Below are 5,547 nucleotides of genomic sequence, written 5' to 3' on the forward strand. Positions count from 1 at the left end.
TATTTTTCTCCAAGGCTCAGTGATTACGTTCATACAGTTCACTTGGCATGTACGCGGCGTCTTCCTTCAAACCGAAACTAAAGAAGAAGAAAAAAAACTGCTGCAGAAGGTGAAATCCAAGTTCATCCCATAAAGATGACTGATTGTACAATTTAGACCATTTTGGTTTGGTTCTAAGCCACAAAGAATGAACCAGGATGCCTCCAACGGGAGACACGTGGTACAGGAGGCACAAAAGACATGTAACACAGACAAGACATCTCTCATAGGCTCACACTGAATTTGACTGGGTTCTAACTGGAGTTGTGTGAAATGTACATTGGTTTCCATTGAGTTCACTTTTAATATTTTTCAGGTATGGTTTTTTTCATTCTTTTCAACAAAGTACGTGTTGGTACACTACAACCGGAATCTAAGCGCTTGCATTCATTAAATACATTAACATTTGCAATGTAACAAAATGTGTTGTCTGCATATGAAATTCAAAACACCATTTACACTTACAAAAAAAAAAAAGAAAAGATGGCTCACTTCATTTTGTGACTAGTGTGCGCCACACTAGACCTTCCTGCCACGCAACAGTCGATTTCTTTATAATTCCCTCCAAAAACTCTTCTTCTACCATTCTATTTCCCGCCTCCTGGCTCCTTTCTTTTTCCATCTTTCACAGACTGACTAGTTAATGTTATGATAAGAGTGCTCGATACAAACATGAGGTAAGAAAGTGGTTTGATTATACATCATGCAAGACATGCTAAACAGCAACAACAAAAATAAAGTGAAGGAGAAAGTAAAAAATAATACAAAGTGTGTGCATAAAAAAAAAAGATGAAAAAAAAAGATGAAAAAAAAAAAGAAAGAAGTCTTACACAGCTTTACGTCTTTGGTTACAAAGTAGGTTAAACAATTTCACAGCTTTTCACCCTCAGCCCAAAAAAGAAAGTATGCGAAAGTAGAATTCCGTAAGGTTGGGGAAGTATGGCAATCTCTCTTTATTTTTTGACAAAGAAACTATAGCAAAGTAAATGAACAGTTTTCTTCATCAAAACATACCACTGAAGATATTATATTTCTAGAACTTACGTTCCCCTGTACAAACCCTCCATGCTCTTTAATACTTTACACACTTTACAAAAATGTACATTCAACTTGGATTTGAAGTTAACTGCCTTTAGTGTTAGCACTACGCCATGGGAAAATTGCCTTGCTGAAGGATTCATATTCTTATTGCCTACACAGGAACTACTTGTTGCAATATAGACTACTAATGGAATACCTGACCAATTACCTAACATACCAAAAAACAAAAAGAACGGTAATTTTTGTAATTTTTAGCTCTTGCACGGTCGCGCGCGCCCCCCCCCCCCCCCCCCGCCCCCCCCCCCCGCCCCCCCCCCCCCTGGAAACCTCGCCCTGGCTGCCCTGGCGCGTACATGGGCCGCCTGGCCAAACGGACGCTTTCACAGGAGAACAGACAACTTGTCTAATACTGGGAAGGCCCAAAGAGCAGCGAGCACACAGCGAAGCATGGCTTATCACGCGATTCGGAGGCCACAGTGACAAACAAGGCCCATCGGGTTTGCATTCTTCCTGTCCCCCCCGAAACCCTAACCCCCAAAAAACCTCAAATGCAGTTCTGAGCTTTTTTTAAATCTTCCTTTTCTCTCTCTTTTTTTTTCTTTTTTTTTAAGTAGCTGGGATGAGGGTTGTTTTGGGCGAAACCCGCAAACTGGGGGCAAAGGTGTTCCCAAGCATCCTAGGAGACCATGGATTGTACTCCAGTTTTTTACTCAATCACACACACATGCATATTTTAACGCATTCCTCATTTGGTGACCAGGATATTAGGTTGAGTTTACTAGTCGTGTAATGTGTGGGGAGAAAAGCTGATTACTATGAGCATACAACTCTGCCATTACATTTGACTGTAAAGTTGTGCTTTTATGGACTACATAAGTTATGTTCAGTATGAAAGATATTGCCTTTGTTTAAAAGCACACTTCTGGAACACTTTTACACAGATCCACATGGTGGTGCTATAGAGTAACTCATTCACACAGCCACATTTGACCTAAGATTGTCATCTTTAGGCGTGGTGAATGACTGTCTTGAATAGATAACGAATTGCGCAAGATCAACACACACAAGTGATGTCTATGGTGACACAGTGCCCTGGTCATGCAATTCATGATTTGCCACTGTAATTACAACTCTTTCAGACTTCCTTCCTTATTGAGGTCATGCCTTTTCTGGCAACAGAAGTCTATTGTACACTGTGTGGCAATATCAGTCTGACTCCTAGATGATAAAGAAACATTTCATTTGTCACAAAGGGAGTCAGGTGGCTGAGCGGTTAGGGAATCGGGCAAGTAATCTGAAGGTTGCCAGTTAGATTCCTGGCCGTGCCAAATGATGTTGGGCAAGTTACTTCACCCTACTTGCTTCGGGGGAATGTCCCTGTACTTACTGTAAGTCGCTCTGGATAAGAGCATCTGCTAAATGTAAATGGGACAGTAAATTCTTAAGCATAAGATATTAGTCTTATTCATATTGTACAGATTATTTTGTTATAGCATGCCACACAACCCAAACCCAGCTACTGGTGAACAAGGTGAGTCATGAATCCAGCCTGCTTAAACATGTTTAGAATGACGTGTGAAAACTAGGTGAGCCGGAATATCCAAGCAAGTTTGGTTGATCGTTGCCGAGGCACAAGGATATTGTCAAGCCTTTGGAGCTTTCAAGCCAGCGGGAACTCCTTTGAGTGATTGATGGAGTTTTTGGCTTCAGGGGGGAAAATTGTTATCTCTAACTGACAATGCTGAAGTTATTTAAGTTTCATTTGCATATTTCATTCATGACAGAGTCACAGATATTATGAAGAGCTCAGGCACGTGAGTGGTTGTTGGGTCCATAACTGCGGTGGGGAGACAGGAGGCTCGGCACGTGTATGAGATGGGACCTTTCCTTGTCATTCCACTTCCTGTGTGGGGAAACTTTAGATAAAAGGCACGTAAACCATGTAGAGAAGTGATCCATTAAGGCTGTGAAAGTATTGTGACATTGGTCATGCACCCAAGTGGGATTCAAGAAGCGATGACTGGAAACACTGGTGGATCAGCTGATGGGTGGTGATGCAGTAGGTAGTGATATGGTTCTGATCAGAGTATGAAATCCCCAAGCACCACGTTTAAAAGAGGTTTACTGGCCGAGAATCTATAAACATGTAAACACCTGAATGCTTGCGTTGGTTGAAACCATCTATTTCAGCTTACTTGCGGGACGATGCCACCCAGATGGGAGCAAAAGAATTCGACGGATATTCACTGACATTCTTAATAAAACAGTAATTTATTTGACTAAAAACTAAAATTGTCAGAACAGCACATTACAAGGGCATCGTTAAGATATTTTTCTCCAAGGCTCAGTGATTACGTTCATACAGTTCACTTGGCATGTACGCGGCGTCTTCCTTCAAACCGAAACTAAAGAAGAAGAAAAAAAACTGCTGCAGAAGGTGAAATCCAAGTTCATCCCATAAAGATGACTGATTGTACAATTTAGACCATTTTGGTTTGGTTCTAAGCCACAAAGAATGAACCAGGATGCCTCCAACGGGAGACACGTGGTACAGGAGGCACAAAAGACATGTAACACAGACAAGACATCTCTCATAGGCTCACACTGAATTTGACTGGGTTCTAACTGGAGTTGTGTGAAATGTACATTGGTTTCCATTGAGTTCACTTTTAATATTTTTCAGGTATGGTTTTTTTCATTCTTTTCAACAAAGTACGTGTTGGTACACTACAACCGGAATCTAAGCGCTTGCATTCATTAAATACATTAACATTTGCAATGTAACAAAATGTGTTGTCTGCATATGAAATTCAAAACACCATTTACACTTACAAAAAAAAAAAAGAAAAGATGGCTCACTTCATTTTGTGACTAGTGTGCGCCACACTAGACCTTCCTGCCACGCAACAGTCGATTTCTTTATAATTCCCTCCAAAAACTCTTCTTCTACCATTCTATTTCCCGCCTCCTGGCTCCTTTCTTTTTCCATCTTTCACAGACTGACTAGTTAATGTTATGATAAGAGTGCTCGATACAAACATGAGGTAAGAAAGTGGTTTGATTATACATCATGCAAGACATGCTAAACAGCAACAACAAAAATAAAGTGAAGGAGAAAGTAAAAAATAATACAAAGTGTGTGCATAAAAAAAAAAGATGAAAAAAAAAGATGAAAAAAAAAAAGAAAGAAGTCTTACACAGCTTTACGTCTTTGGTTACAAAGTAGGTTAAACAATTTCACAGCTTTTCACCCTCAGCCCAAAAAAGAAAGTATGCGAAAGTAGAATTCCGTAAGGTTGGGGAAGTATGGCAATCTCTCTTTATTTTTTGACAAAGAAACTATAGCAAAGTAAATGAACAGTTTTCTTCATCAAAACATACCACTGAAGATATTATATTTCTAGAACTTACGTTCCCCTGTACAAACCCTCCATGCTCTTTAATACTTTACACACTTTACAAAAATGTACATTCAACTTGGATTTGAAGTTAACTGCCTTTAGTGTTAGCACTACGCCATGGGAAAATTGCCTTGCTGAAGGATTCATATTCTTATTGCCTACACAGGAACTACTTGTTGCAATATAGACTACTAATGGAATACCTGACCAATTACCTAACATACCAAAAAACAAAAAGAACGGTAATTTTTGTAATTTTTATAGAAGTATGTCTGTGACATTGTTCATTTACATTATGAAAATAGCAGCCCTGAAATAAATAAATGCAAACAGTAAAACTGAACTTATAAGAGTATTGTGACAGATGTCTAGGTATGGTGGGTTTTTTTGGGGGGGGGGAGAAGAAGAAAAAAATAAACTAGTCTTGCAGCATAAAAAAAAAAAGAAAAGAAAAAAGCAAAGGCTCACAGTCTACCTTCTATTGGTCAGTGAACCTACTCTTCTGCGTCAGTCTCATTTGTCCTTCTCTCCTCTTGTCCCCCGCCAAGAGCCAAGAGCTACGGGTAACTGGAGTACAATCCATGGTCTCCTAGGATGCTTGGGAACACCTTTGCCCCCAGTTTGCGGGTTTCGCCCACCACCAAATCAAACTCTGAGTGCTCCCATCACCTCTCTCTTGCCCTGGGCGAACACGGTCGCGCGCGCCCCCCCCCCCCCCCCCCCCGCCCCCCCCCCCCCCGCCCCCCCCCCCCCTGGAAACCTCGCCCTGGCTGCCCTGGCGCGTACATGGGCCGCCTGGCCAAACGGACGCTTTCACAGGAGAACAGACAACTTGTCTAATACTGGGAAGGCCCAAAGAGCAGCGAGCACACAGCGAAGCATGGCTTATCACGCGATTCGGAGGCCACGGTGACAAACAAGGCCCATCGGGTTTGCATTCTTCCTGTCCCCCCGAAACCCTAACCCCCAAAAAACCTCAAATGCAGTTCTGAGCTTTTTTTAAATCTTCCTTTTCTCTCTCTTTTTTTTTCTTTTTTTTTAAGTAGCTGGGATGAGGGTTGTTTTC

The sequence above is a fragment of the Hypomesus transpacificus genome, chromosome 16 (assembly GCF_021917145.1).
Source record: "Hypomesus transpacificus isolate Combined female chromosome 16, fHypTra1, whole genome shotgun sequence".
Classification (NCBI taxonomy): Eukaryota; Metazoa; Chordata; class Actinopteri; order Osmeriformes; family Osmeridae; genus Hypomesus; species Hypomesus transpacificus.